This window comes from Epinephelus lanceolatus, chromosome 11 (genome assembly GCF_041903045.1).
Source record: "Epinephelus lanceolatus isolate andai-2023 chromosome 11, ASM4190304v1, whole genome shotgun sequence".
Lineage (NCBI taxonomy): Eukaryota > Metazoa > Chordata > Actinopteri > Perciformes > Serranidae > Epinephelus > Epinephelus lanceolatus.
The window spans coordinates 4,686,095-4,702,121 of NC_135744.1; the positions used below are offsets into that span (position 1 = coordinate 4,686,095).

A 16,027-nucleotide genomic window follows, 5' to 3' on the forward strand; every position below is an offset into this window, starting at 1 on the left:
CTTCAACGGTGCATTTCACCTTCTTGAAGTGTGGTGCACTCCCAGCATTCCCAGCATTCCTTCAGAGGAGGCATGTCAGGAGAAAGGAACTGTTACCTCCAGCACCTGTTCCAAACACTCTGAATAACACAGCAGTCGGAAAACCTTGCTTTAACCTTGTGTCACACAGCACTCCCGCCTGCTTTCCGCCTACCCTCTCTCCTTCAAGAAACCCAGATAAGAGAAACTGTCGGAGAAGCAAGGAGACAGACTTCTGTCAGACTTCCTAAGCTCCACGTCTGCTGAGTCAAAAGTTCCTCTCAACAACTCTGTAAGAAACAACCGAGGGAACCACCCATTTAAAACAAATGTTTCAATCTCAACTCTTTTCCAAACATTTCCATCAACCTCTCAACTTCGTTGTGAACAAGCAACAGCAGCTCTGTTTTTCTCTGAAAAGCCATGAAACACTCTCTGCATTTATCCCCAGCCACCTCTTTCTTGTGTCTCTGTTATTAGGCTGCCATACCACTGAATGCCTGACTCAACATAAGCTCAACCTCAAACAGAAATCATGTGGCTTTTATGCACTAATATTTCATCACTACTGCTGCAGCTAGATGCAAACAGGATTTTCCCCTTATAGAACAACAGGTTTGAGATACAAACTAGCTGCCATACCACTGTCACAGGACCTCTGTCTGCAAGATGCTTTGGAGCAGAGTCACCGGAACCAATATGGTCACTGTCAAAGGAGAATGCTACACCACAGCATTTTTACCTTTGGGCAGAACCAGACTAGTTACTTTTTATGCTAAACTAAGTTAAACTAAAGTGATCTGCTGCTGATTGTAGCTTTATATGTCATGTACAGATATTGGGGTGGTATTGATCCTCTTGTCTAGATCTCAGTAAGAAGGCGAATAAGTGTATTTCCAAAAATGTCAAACTATTCCTGACATTTTCATGAGGTATGTCATACAAAGTTTTCCTGAATGTGTCTTTCTTCCCTGCTCCTTCCAACCCATGTGTTTCCTTTGTTCTCTTGAATGGTTGATGTCCTTTGGATAACATATATACATACTTATACATTTACATACAGATATATATACTGATCAGCCACAACATTTTAAACACTAACAGGTAAACTTTAATAACAATGATCATCTTGTTACAATGCAATGTTCTGCTGGGAAAACTTGGGCCCTGACAATCCTGTGGTTTCTGCTTGACATGCACCATCAACCCAAACAGCGTTGCAGACAAATCATCTGCAGCAGGATCCTAATCAGATGCCTGAACCACCTTACCTGACTTTTTTCAACACAAAGGAGCAGTGGCTACACTCTGACCTCCCTTCATTTGTCCGAGCTCCTTACACTATCTCTGAGGGGGAGCCCAACCAAACCAAAACACATTTCGGCCACTTGTTTCTGCAGTCTCATTCTTTTCACACTTGACTGCAAATCACCCACCTTGACCTTTGAGATCCTGTCCATGAAGATCACAAACAGAATCAGTGACAAGGGCCAACCTTGGGGAAACCCAACACCCACTGAAAACGTGTTTGACTTCCTGCCGAGATTACAGACACAACTCTCAGTCCATATATACAAGGACCGGGTGGGTTGTAGGGGTTGGAATTGCCAGAGGCAATTCCCCAGGGTGCCCCAGGGTCATAACAACCCACTATGCAATATTATCATGATACTGAGGTCACGATACGATACTATTGTGATATTGCGATATGCTGAGTACTGCTACAAAATATATTATGATACACTGCAATTTATTACCATTTTCCAACTGCAAATGATTTTATTTAAAACTGATGTTGACAGTCTGTTCATCTGACTTTAGTCATTTTTATTGCACCGAAATGCGATGCAAACCAAACAGACTGACCAACACCGTCATAAAACCTGTCAGAAATGCTGCATACACCTGATGAACTGAAATGTTGTCAGATTTTACACGCTCTGCATTTTGCAGGAGATCTGCAACGTTTGCTCCAGTGTGACTTTCATGTACTGCTCTAGTTTGGAGAACGAGAGACAGCAGTCACCAGTTCTCTGTGAGATAATGTGACGTTATAGTCACACATGAATCCATTGACCTTGAAGTCCAAGCTTCACAAGTTAATGCCACCTTCCTGCTGTACTCAAAGATTCCTCAACTTTATGCTTCACTTCTCTGTAGAGCTTGGGTATGGCTGGGTTGGTGAAAGAAATGTTGGGACGGAGTTACATACCTGGGTTCTAGTGTTTATAGCATGTGAGCCTTTGTTTTTAACAATGCTGTATGAACGCAGATCTTTGCACATCAGTGCTTGGCCTTCAGCGGCTAACGCTATCTCTGGATGGTGGAGTGTGAGGTGAGCCAGTGGCACCATATAGGGGTGAAAAGTTAGAACAATTCCAAATAGGTAAAAAATTAATATAAAATTATTAATCCATCATCTTTGAGAACATTTTTCTTTTCAAATATAGTAATAAAATTAATGATCTCTGTGTTTTTACTTGTTTTTGGCAGTAAAAGTTAAATATTCCAATTGACCAAAAAGTAAACATCCATATTGACTGACCACCCCCTTGTATCTGCATGAAATGGTTTGGTCCTGCCTTAGCACACTGACGGTGACGGTGCCTAGTAGCAGTCAGCAGTTGTGCTAGAACGCTACAGTCATCATCATGCTACCTAGTACTAAAAGAAAATCCGATTTTCAAAAAAGGAAAGAGAGAAAGGAGAGAGAGGAGAGGCAAAAGAAAGGGTGTCAATATGTGACCCAGTTTTTCTCCAAGAAAGGTGGGTAGCCTATAGTCTGTGAGTGGTAGAAATGAACCTCTTAGCTTAATGTCCATAGTGAAATACGCTAGCTACAGACTAGTGTTAGCCTACATTTCACTCCTTTTTAACCTACATTTAATCAGTGCAGGTAAATGTTTAGCAGGATATTCATATTAAATCAGCTGTCCCTGCCCATTTTACCAGACTCAACAACAGATGAGTCAGAAGCAGCAGCCCTGTCTCCCCATAACTTTACCCCTCCCCGTCCCAATGAAGAAGATGAGCAACACTGTGTTGAATGACATGTCAGTTAGCATCATAACAGGGAGTCTGTGGGAATTTCTCTCTCTCTTGCTCTTTTTTACCATTACAAAAAAGAAAACAAAATATTTTTAACGACAGCAATTCTAACAAATTATTTTTCCACATAATGATTATTATGAAACAAAAACAGCCTACAACTGCCTGTACTGGATGCTGGACAACTGGAAACATTAAGTAGCCTAACTCTGCCTGTATTAAAGTTACAGGCAATATTACAATAATCCACATAGATGCTTTCATTTAGATTGAATTATGGCCATTAAATGACATCCTTAGATACACACTTTATTATTCCCATGAAGGGCAATTTACTTGAGCAGCTTGCGCGCATGCACGCACGCACACACACACACACACACACACACACACACACACACACACACACACACAAACTTGTATCTAATGTATGAAATTTAGTGGTGGTGACAGAGAATGTTAAGAGAATTTTCCATTTTGGGATTTTACAATAGAAATTACATTTAGACTGTAAAAGATGGCCTTTAGCACATTTTTTATGGCAGCTTTTAATCTTGCATCAAATAGTGAATTGCATACTGTATGTAGACTGTTGCATGTACAACTCACTAGCAGTAAATATTGTACTGGTAGTACTGAACTACAAGAAGCAAGACATTTGCAAGCCTTCAAAGTTAGAGTTATGTAAAGCTTTTAATGAGTTAGTTAGGTCCTAGAGATGTGGTGACAACAGCTGCGCAGTTGGGGCCCAATCTGATTTTTTTTCCATGGGGCCCAAAATTCCTCGCGGCGCCCCTGAGGTGAGCCCTCATGTTTGTAGTATTCCCAGAGTATTTTATTCTCATATGACACTACTTGCAAGTCTCATGTGTCATATCCAAGGCCTTCTTCCCTTTCATGTTAAAAAAATTGCTGTGATGAACTTCCTGCCAAAGGCTACTGACTGAGACCTTTGCTGACCTCACAAGGAAAAGAAAAAATAAGCACTATCTAGAGAACCGAAAAAGCAATTGATTTTATTATTCTTGCACCAAAAGCTGTATTAAAATGTGTGCAAAAACATCCACTTGACGTCCATGTATGGATAGGGTACTGCCACGCAAAATATCGCAATACTATGCTGTGTCAATTTTTTTCCCCCTCCCCTACTGAAAACATGTTTGACTTCCTTCAGAGAATACAGACACAACTCTCACTCCAGATATACAAAGACCGGGTGGCTTGTAGCAACGGCCCTGGAACTCCGTACTCCATAAAACACATGCAGACTGGATGAGGAAACTCCCACAACCCCCACATCCCTGCTAGTCCATTCTAAATACCTTCGGAGCTGGTTGGCAGCTGAGCTACTATGTCCTTTCTATCAGAAGGCGGGTTGAGAAGGCAGTAGTGTGTGTGTGTGTGTGTGTGTGTGTGTGTGTGTGTGTGTGTGTGTGTTGCTGGTGACAGATCACTGATCTGACAGCCACAAACAAAGAATGAGTCCAGAATGGCAGCTGAAAGCACAAATGATCATAGACAGTCACGTTAGAAGCTTTTATTTGCAACTGACAGTTGACAGTTTAAACCTAATAAACAGCACAAATCTATTTAGGAGGCAAGAACTGAATAAAAAGCAGCCAAAGCAAGGCAACAAGTGATGCCAGTTTGGGTGGCTGTGATCAGTGTTTATAAGAGCAACTCTTAAGAGCATAGCATGTTTTCTGTGCTGGACTGAACACACATGGATACATGCCACTTTTAGAACTGCCAATAATACCCTCCAGAGAATATCATGGCACTGGTCTGATGAAAGAGATATCCAATGAGTGGTGACTAAAGGCTGAGGGCAGCGTAGTGCTTCATCTTCTGCTCCACAAGAATTAAACAGTGTTTTGGTTTAGTTGTGATTGTTTTTTGTAGTAATTTATCTCTCTCTTTGAATTGGCTGTCTAAAGAATGACGCTATTAAAAGTTTTAAGTGTGATTGTGCTGAAATAAATCATCTGTAATAAATCAATTATGTCAAGTCTGTTTTGTGGTAATTCTTTTCACATACCATTTACCCCATTTCTTTGTGTGTTTTAGAAATATGAGCAGCAAAATGATGCAAGATAAGTTCACCTGTGTTGATTCTGCATACTAATTAAATAATTATCAGCATGAAATTTCAAACTATGCTGAATGATTTAATTAGAGTTGGACTCTGTATCCTCAGACAATATTTGAGTTTTTGTCCCATAAAATGAATAAGATTTAATTCAAAAGAGTCACAACATTTCTTAACAGAAACATAAAATCAGATGTATCACCCAAATTTAAAAATGATTCATTTATTCAGGTTTATTTAAGTTTTAGCCCAAATGTGCCAATAATTTGACAACGAGCTACATTGCTGCTGTATGGAGCAGCAGTTTGCTGACTAAACAGCCTTCTGGGTGTTGTTTTAACTCAAATCATGTATATTCTTCTTAAAAACATCAACATATGCTCATTGCAGTGTAGCGATGCCTATTTTCAGCTACAGTATAAAACCTTGGAGAGAAAGAGACAAAAGTTTAATAACTAGTGCTGAACAATTAGTCTTTTTTTTTTTTAACAAAATCACAATCTGAAAGAGCGCAATTTACAAATTGCAATAGTTGCAATTTTAATTAGAACTTGCATAATTAGGTGTCTTAACAAGTTGTAGCAAGTAACAGTTTAAGCTGACAACCACTGATTTCACTGGCTGTAATGACTACTGTCACTGGTAAATTTCCTGAAGCTAATTAACATTACTTCTGTGAGTTGAACGAATGACAAAAAAAACTGTTGCCTGGTTATTATCCTTAGTCTGCATGCCGTTGTGTGTTGGTCAAAGATGATTTTGTGGTAGCAGAAATGCATCTCTGTATTATTTTTGATTTTTGAAGAAATAAGGATTTGACTACGTTTTTTGCTGCTCATAACAGGGTGAGTGATAAGTCTTTTTTCACATCATCATAATCATAATCATCTCGTGTCAGTTCCAGACAGACCATTCTGTAGTTGAGTGAAAAAAATGACTGACAGCTGGTGAAGAGAGTTTTCAAACTTGTCCAGTTAAAGCTGCTCTTACCTTTCTTGCATTTCACACAGCATTAGAAAAAATCTGAACATCCGCAACTCCCGCCTCCCTCCAAAGTCCCGTCCCCCTCCTCCTGCAACTCCACCTCCCTCCAAAGACCTACTCCCCCCTCCTCCATTACGTCCTCATTACGTCTATGATAGACGTAGGCGTTGGCAAGGTAACAATAGATGCACTGAAGAGAAGAGCGAGTGTAATGTTACATCAAGCCAGTCAAACGCAACCCCGGAGTTTTCAAACTCAACCGGAGTCAGTGATGACTGATGAGTTTTAGAATAAGGTTACAGTGCTAACGTTAGATAGTAGCGTCAACGTTACTAGTAAGTGGAAACACACACAGAAGATAACGTTAATGTTTCAGAGGCTATGCTACAGTAGGCTAACATTAGCCATTAGCAACTGGATGCTGTGTTGTTATATAACGTTTTGTGTTATATTAGAAGCAATCCAAACATAACGTTACCTGTCCTGCACAGTCAAACGCAACCCCGGAGTTTTGAAACTCAGTGATGACTGATGAGTTTTTTAATATAAATGTAAATGCTAACGTTAGATAGTACTGGTGACTGGCAACAAACAAGGAAGATAATACTGAGGCTCAGGCAACGTTAGGCTACAATAGACTAACCGTTAGCAACTGGATGCTGTGTTGTCATATATAACGTTATAGCCTACGGTACATTAGAGGCAAACTAAAAACAATAATATTATCACCTATTAACTGATACTGAAGTGAGCACAAAAACCTATTTTTGTATTTCAGAATAAAACAAATAAAAAAGATGTGCAGTTTATGACTAATATTTTGACATCTAAATCACTATTATCAAGCCGCAATTCCTTCTTTTTTGAAAGTCAATGACACAAGTTGAACCTATGACCCCATTGTCATATTCGTCACCAACGTGGAGGTTCAAGGCACCCAAGGAGAGTCCTTTTGAGGTTTTATAGTGGTGGAAGGAGCATGCTAAAATGTTTGTTTCCTAACCTGGCAGCAATTGCGCGGAATGTATTTGTCATCCCTGCATAGAGCACAGCTAGTGAAAAGAGACTTTTCCTCTGCTGGGTTTATAATTAAAGAACGGAGAACTAAGCTTCATGTGAGTGACTGTAGCCTGTGTGTGTGTGTTTAATCACGGGTGCAGGTGGGGTCATGAGACTTTTATTAACAGGTGGAGCTTTGACTTTGACATAATGACGGGTAACGGGTCAGTTCTGGCACTGAGCTTAACGGGTAAAGGTGGGTGCGGGTTTTCAAAAATGGACCTGTGCAGAACTCTGGTCAGTCCTGTTAGCCTGTGAAGCTAAAATTAGCTTATGCAGCTACACAGCAGAGCAGTCAGCAACAGGTATTTGGAGTTTGATATTAAAGCATTGTCCAATGTAACTTATAACTGACTGACTGGTTCAAACAAATCGTGAATCGGATTTGTTGTGGAAAAAAAATCTGAGATTTTTTTTAGGCCATATCGTCCAGCCCTAATTACAGCTGATAAGAAAAAAAAGCAGTAAAGTCACATTTTAACCAAACACTTTCGCCATAGTACCATTGGAATCGTACATTACCCATAGGGACATGTACCTAAAGCGTAGCCCTTTTTTGTGTTTTCCCCACAGACAGTACTCCATCCAACGCTCACTTCTCTTTGGCAAAAATGTCGGGCTCACAACATTTTCACCCCCCCAAAAAAAGATAAGCCTAGAGTGTTTAGATCAGAGTGGTGGTGTGTCGCGCTGCAAGAGCGCACATGAACGACACTGCCACTTTTTTTCTCCAACTGAGGAAATACAGGGTTCCCCCACATTCCCAAAGATAGAAGTTCAAACCTTTTCCATGACTTTTCAAGGACCCGTAATAAAATTTCCGAGACAACTCACAACGTATAACATAAACACTAGTACACTTTACTCAAAATGTTAATTATTGCATAAAAATGAATCAGCAACCTTTTCCAATCTCTAATAGTGTGTTCTTTTCATAATTAAATACTTCAAACTATGTGCTCAGTCATACAAGCACTCCTGGTATATCATTCTGGCACTGACTTTTACGCGTGAGAGATAACAGAAATGATCATACTATCAGTACATTCTCAAATCATTTGATTATAAACTCACTTCTGGATGCAAATGTGATACACAATGTTACAACATACAAATGAAGGTATATGCTTTTTAAGCCTTGGAATTAAGGCTGTGCAATCAATCGTCTGGTGATCGTGTTTGTGATTCTGAGGTCAAACGATTTCAAAATTAATGAAATCGAGGGTAAACAATTTTTAGTCACGCCTGGAGATGTTATTGTGTCTTCTACGGAAGCCACGCATGTGGAATACCACCCCCTCCCCTCCTCTCCTCTATTCACTCCACGAGCCAGTCAAGTAGGTGAACTACGAACAATGCGAGGGGCAGGTGAGTGCGCATGATTTCAAAAACAGCGTGCGGAAAATGGCAGAGGGAGAGTGAGAGAGGTTGGTCTGTGTGTGTGTGTGTGTGTGTGTGTGTGCGGGGCCAAACTCCAACGTGCGCGATACAGAGAACAGAGGAGAATTGAAAACACGCGACCATGTAGAGACAGAAATTACATGCTGTCGTGTAAACAATATAAGTCATCACGTGTGCCACATAATCGTTTGCATAATCGTGATTTCAATTTTGACCAAAATAATCGCGATTATGATTTTTTCCATAATCGAGCAGCCCTACTTGGAATTGGACATAGAAGGTTATCTACAGATTACAATTAATTTTATTACACACAAAATTCCACGACTTAACAAAAACTCATAATGACCTTCAGTAATTCAATGATTTTTCCAGGCCTAGAAATGAGATTGTGAAATTCCATGTCTCTTCCAGGTTTTCATGACCATGGAAACCCTGGAAATAGAATATCTGCAGTTTGCATAAACTGGTTGAAACTGAAATAGTTTTTTTTCAAGCGCTTGAATCATTACTGAAGTGTATGTCATCCAAGAGAGCCTATTAAAATTAATTAAGCAGTCAAAGTTGTCATATTGACATTTAAGGTGTGTTGAGTGACTCACAACATCAGTTCATGCACTGAGTAATATGTAGGTCTGTGACTGTATGTATTTTTTCTCACAGCGGTGACAGAGTGACTGTGGTGATACGTCAACGCCCCCACTAGCTAGAAACACTGGACTGCAGTGTTTCTAGCTACACCTTTTAGTCTCACATCAGTTAGTATGTTTACATGCCATTAGAGAAAATTGATTTATTGTGTTAGTTCGACTTAAAACGGACTTTTAAAATACATGTAAACATGTTAGTCCGACTGAAATAGTACCAAACTGAATTTCTTAAAATTGGACTAACACATCCAGATAATGGGATTGGGAGTCAAATTCCTCTTGCATGGATAAAGTCAATCGGACCTAAACTGGCCTAGGCATTCTGTGTATGCTCCACAGTTTCTGCCCCAGGCTTTGTCCCAGAGGTTGAATAGCATTTAAAATGAAACAGAAGGAGACGCTGCTAACAACATGGCGAAATCTACATCCAGAGCTGTGTATTTATGGACGTATGAGGAGACACGGTTCATGCTGTGTCAGCTGAAAGAGTTAAATATTTCAAAATACATGGATCAACAAATTGAATTGAACTGAAGTGGACTGCGTGGTGGAAATGAGGCTTAGACATTTTTCCTCAAATTGTACCCAAATATAGAACAAGTTGAGACAGTCTGAATAAATAAGATATGACTCATCATTGTAGCCTGCCCTGAGTAAATAAATCAAAAAGTCATATCTACAGTAGACCCTGCACACACTTCATTTCCTCTGTGAATGAAAAGCCTTGGAAAGCAACAAGCAGCAATAAATACAGAGAGAAGCAAAACAGGGAGGAAGTGATTAGTAGGCAATGCACGGGATTTCAACCTTATGCATGTTCTGGATCTCATCCACTGGTTGGAAGTCTCTCCAGTCGGCCAACAGTTTATCCCACTGAGGCACTTTATCTGTCCTGCATATGGTGTAGCAGACAAGACAGGAGTCAATTGTCTATCTCTTGTTTCTATTAGGTTCTGCTATCCAGATATTTACACCAGTAATTTAATGATGAGGTATCATCCTACAGGAGAACTCTGCCCAAGCAATCTGATCCGGCATCTTGTTGTGTTCCAGTAAAAACCAGCCGTGCTAAATTAAAATATGCCTTCATATCTCATACATATTCCTCCGCTGTTGATATAAAATTACAGAAACACCTGCACATTTCCATAGTCACTGCGTGTAAAAAACACGAATGAGCTGTATGCAGAGGCAATCTAATTGTTCTCTCTTGCACAAATGCAGAGCACAGGTAGTACTAATACTAATGTAAGGAATACATACCAATATTAACTGTGGAGGTCACTCTTCATAAAAGCTTCTGTTTGTAATCTAAATGTTGAACTCACATTACAAGGTACATAAAATAATTTATTTTCCTTGCTTCAAAAAATTTCAGTTTCACAAACTCAATGAGCTGCAGCTCCGACTGTAAATCAAGGTTACTGTGTTAAATTCACATCTGAAAGAAACAACCCAGTCTCAAATTATCAACTCTATGTAGTTACTACTTGAGGATACAAAGAGCTGCACTTCACTGTGTGGAAAACACTGTATAAATCCATGTGTAACTCTGTCATAAAGACAAAATGACACAAAAATCATCTACTGCTGATGCTACAAAAACTATTATATATTTAGCCTCCTTTAAAAGTTTTAACATTTAAGGTGGTGACTTTAAAACTTAAATTTTTCCTCTATGTGATAGCAAAATCTGTAGAGCTCAAAGTGACAATGAACAACGATATCGGTGGAGTACTAAAGAGGATTTTGCAGCAGTAGCATCCTGTCTTAGACACTCCCCACCTCACATCTTTTAATCGCCACACCTCTGCTTTGTAACGCAGACTTTCTGTTTGTAAACTTGTAATCTCAAAACCCTGATGACATCACTATGACATCAACAGGGTTATTTTCTCAGACTTGAGAAGGTCCTCCAGAGTCACAGATGACATTACACAACTGTTTGCACATGCTGAGAAGGACAAACCATTACAAACAAACTAGGTACATTTGAACATGAACACTAATTTTCCTCTATTATTCAGAATGTGGCAATGTTCTGAATTTGATACATGTCACGTACACAGCATATTCATTTGATTTTTCCAAATTAAGCCTTTTTCAAAATATTGCATTTTCTGATTAAGACGTGGGATATGCTGATATAATTTGTGTTTTGAAAGAATATTTTGAGCGTGTATACAGCACAATTGGAATATGCATCTCAGTTTGGGTTTTTACTGCAACTTGCGACACAGAGCTTCTTGCCTGTTTGTGGTTAGCTCTGTGGGTTGTTACACTGTACACAAGAAAAGCCAACATTACTGGTCAGTAGGGCTGTCAAAAGCACCAGGAAATTGAGTTTGAATATTTTCAAATTAATTTAGTAGAGTTCGAATAATATTTGAATTTATTATTATTATTATTATTACTGTTATTATTATTTTATTTTACTTTATTTTTTTACAAAAAAAACCCACAAAAAATAATATGCTTATTGCTGGCGCAATATGAACATGACACTCGGATGAAAACACCTGTTCTGACCTCACTGAAGTGCGCCTGTAGTTTTCCACCTCAAGAGTGGATCCTGGTCGGCTCGTAGTGGTGTCTCATTCTGGTAACGTTTCATCTCAGGCAGGGAGGCAGCAGGCGCAACACTCTCCCTGTATGTCTCCCCGAACAGGTCACACATGGCGGACAGTGCAGTGGGTGGTGTTGGCGCAGCGGGATCCTCCGTCAGCGCCTCTCCCTCCGTCCCTGCGTCCCTCTCTGGCCCGGCTTGTGCGCGAGCCATCTCCGCCCGAACGGGATTCGCCGTGATATACAACATTATTAACAGTATCAATTAATTATTAATGATATTCAAATCATCAAATTTAGGTTCAAACTTATAAAAAAAATATATATTTGAATATATTTCAAACTTCAAATTTTTTTGACAGCCCTACTGGTAAGAAGGAGAAACACACCTACTTTTTAACATTATGAAAGCCTTGGATATCAACAGGTTTTTGGGATATGTGCTATTGCTTTAAGGTGGTTAAAGCAATAGCCCTTTTTACACAGAAATGACACTACAGGGCTACTTATTAAGTCCCTTCTTTACACTGCATTTGCATTTTTACACAAAAAAAAACAAAAACAATGGTGGCATCATACTACTCCAGTGTGTGATTTTAGACAGCATTTTGGCATCGCAGAAGCAACAGACACATGACAGGCATGACATGTAACACAACAGCATCAGCCTCTTGTGTGATATATAACATATGGGTCGGCAACACTTTATGAACAATAACAATGGCATTAACGGGACAATAAAAATCATTTACTGTCTGTTATGTGGCAGCTAATCTCGTCCTGTGCTCAGAAGGTAAGGAGATCCCAAATCTCATTGTTTTCTCAATTTGTGGACATTTACGGCCACTGTTCTTCTTCCTTGAGACAGCTCGCACATGTCATCAAAACGTCCCACCTGTACCACTCGTGATCCCGTCCTGCTGGCTGTCCCTTTAATACAGAAGTCGTTTTGGCACTGTTACTACCTCTGATGCTAGCTTAAAGGCGAGACAACTCTGTGTCCCCATTCCGCGATTTAAAGGGCCAGTGTGTAAAATGGGTTGAAAACAGTGACATCAGTGGTCAAATTCTAGATTGCAGGGCTCACTCACTCACCCCTCCCGTCGGGCAAATGACGGTGGCCTTGTAGGGACAAAAAGCCTTGCGCAGACACCAGTTTTTCAGGAGTAGGTCTATCTAGCGACGAGGAGAATGTTTATTTAGAAATCCAAGCCATGTTACGATATTGTAATGAATCCCTCATGAGCAGGAGACCAGAGGAACGTTCAGGAAAAAGGCCCGTTTATTTGAGCACTCCAGAAACTCCGGTAACACTCCAGGGGGTAAAAGACTCCGTCCCAAACTCTGAATCTTCTAGCATAACAGACACACTCCATAACGTTACACACATACTCGTTTACCATACTGAGTGGGGACCCCCCTCCCCTCTCTGCTCAATCTCCAGCCCGCACACTGACAGCGTAGCCTGTAAACAGAGCTCAGCTGTTTATTTAGCCTAGCGATATCTCCGGACTATAGTAGCTGCAATGGACGACTTTGAACGCGATTTTGAAGAGTTTCTTGTAGCGGACACAGACCCAGAGCCATACCTGTTTGAGCCGGAGCATACAGATGAGGAACTCCATGTGTTTGATGCTGAGTGGGCGAGAAGAGAGGCTGAATGCACAGAATGGGATTTGGTGCTACCATCGTTGGGGAGATACATCATCAGGAGGAAAAGCGCAGCAGAGAGTGCATCACAAGGAGTGAAGTTGCGTCTTCTTTTCCTCGCAGATGACGGTTCGGGTTCATTCTTTCCTGTTGTGTGGTAAGTGTGGTCCATTTGCAAACTTTATAACTAAAAAAACTTTTCACTACTCTCTATCGACGAACTACTAACACTCTCTGCTGTTTCCTCCTCCTTCTTCCTTCCTTCTGCTGTCTTCGTTGGTTTATTTATACACGCGAAATACGTTCTCTGGCTGGCTGGATTGTCCGCTCGGGCTGCCTTACATACATGGCGGCGCAAGATGGCAACCTCTCTAAAGCAAGGCCCTTGCTATATATATATATAAAAGCATAATTATAAGGCTACGAAAACCAAACAAATTTTATTTTATAGCGATTATACACTTGTGTAAACATATTAATGGGTAGAATATTCAGATTCAGATTCAGATTGACAATAAACCATGCCAAATATTACACACTGGCCCTTTAACCTTTTAAACAGAACGGTGAGGCAGAATAATGGCGTGAAATTACAGCCTTGAACAAGCAGTGTAAAAGCGGCTAATAAAAGAGGGAGGCCGTGTTGACATGGTCCAACATATCCCCCTGTAAAACTGTAAAAAAAAAATAAATAAATAAAAATTATTTTGATGCAAAGGAGCAAAATGACAAGCAGCTCCAGCAGCTCCACTTTTCTATATTTTGACATGATAAACGACATGTAGCGACAGGTTAATCAGAGCATGCAGGGCTGCATGCAAACAGGAGTATTAGTGGAATATTCACTCTCATTAGCCATGGAAACATATTGTCTTTTTTAGAATGAGTGCAAAAAAAAGAATATTTTGTATATGTAAACATGGTCAGAATGGCTTGAAAAACAATGTAGTGACAAAAAGACAGACATAATTCAGCTAGTAGTCCAAAGACTTTTACCTAAAGTAAAAGGAAAAAGCACAACTTGCTTAATTTACTGAAAACAACACATTACTTATGTTAAACCGACTGTTTGTACAAGCAGATAGAATGCTGCACCCATCACAGCCTGTGCGCACCTTAAACCAGCAGCCTCATGATCTATTTTGCTTCAGATTCATGAGAGCTTGGTTGCTGGCGTGGGCCACCTCCTGCAGAGTATGGTTCTGTTGTCTGCTCATCTATCTGACTGGATTAAAGAATCACAACAGTTTTAAAGCATTTTCATTTTCTTTCTCTGTGTCACCTCCTGGGGGCCTCATGTCCCCAATCCGCCCTCCTCAGTCCTGCCTGCTGATCCTCTGATCCACCCCTGTCCACCAGGACTCACCAGACAACTTTTGCAATGCACTAGCCCCAGCCAAACGCCCTCCCTGTCGTCTCTGATAAAAGAAATACTCTGCTGCAATGGGCGACAGACTGAGCACACACGCCCTCGTATATATTCTGTACATGACATCAGGTAAAAGCTATTCAGCAGAAGTGAAACATTTCTTTCCCCTTTTCTATTTCATTTCCCTCTTCACCTCTTCATCTCTTTTTGACCGCTTTCTTTTTTTTTCCCTTTCTCTTCTTTTCATTCACTCACTCACTCACTCACTCTCAGTAGTAACGTTGGACCGCTGTCTAATGTATGCTAAGCTGCTGCTGCCATGGTAACCCCAGTGCAGGATTTAGACCCAGTTCAGGAATTGGGCGGGGGGGGGGGGGGGGGGGGGGGGGGGTAACTGTAATCCCCCCCCCCCCCCAACCTCCAAAAAAGATAATGTACAGCAGCACACATTTTCAAAAACAGACAGATGTACACAAGTGTATAGCCAGTGTAGCCAGTGACACACACACGCACCATTAATCCAGCAATTGGAACAAACCCACATCGTGCTGCCTTTGCAATAATGTGAGGGAGAGAAGCCATTGGCTACCTGGTGGCATGGGAACAGTTGTACGTGTGGATGTATATTTGAGTGTGTTTCAGAGAAGGCTGGTGGAGTCAGATTGTGAGTGGTGACTAACAGAAATAGTAAGGAAATAACTAAATGAGTCACAGCCTTAATTTCCATCTCTGATTGTACAATGTGTCAAAGGAGATCCCTGGGACGTGTTGGAGATTAGTTATACCTCAGAGAGTGTAACAACTGTAATGTAGAGGAGATAAGTGATATCCTTACAGCACCTGATAGCTGATGCGGGAGCTGGCTGTGCACGAGGGGAAACATGGCGAGAAGCACCAACAACAAGGACTAATGGCTGTTTGTTGTGTGTGTGTCTATCGCCTGCACGTGGCACAGCAATGTTTGTCCTAAAACATCCCTGTGAAGCATGCATGTATATTGGATACAAGTCCAAATTTGTTTTGTGAATGTACATGCTTGAGGGTGTGTGTGTGTGTGTGTGTGTGTGTGAGAGTGTGTGTGTGTGATGACAGTGCACGGGCATGTGGGTGTACAGCTGTAGCGATGACGTAACAAGCTGAAAGCTGATACATTTGGCCCCTCGGTGGAAGCAGTGGTGCTTGGAGCTGGGAGTT

General features: G+C 40.7%; 1 protein-coding gene across 4 annotated transcripts in view; it reads right to left on the reverse strand.

The window, feature by feature from the left end:
* Positions 1–16,027, reverse strand: part of arhgap32b (Rho GTPase activating protein 32b) — a 221,406-nt gene that overhangs the window by 133,025 nt on the left and 72,354 nt on the right. The window lies entirely within an intron of this gene.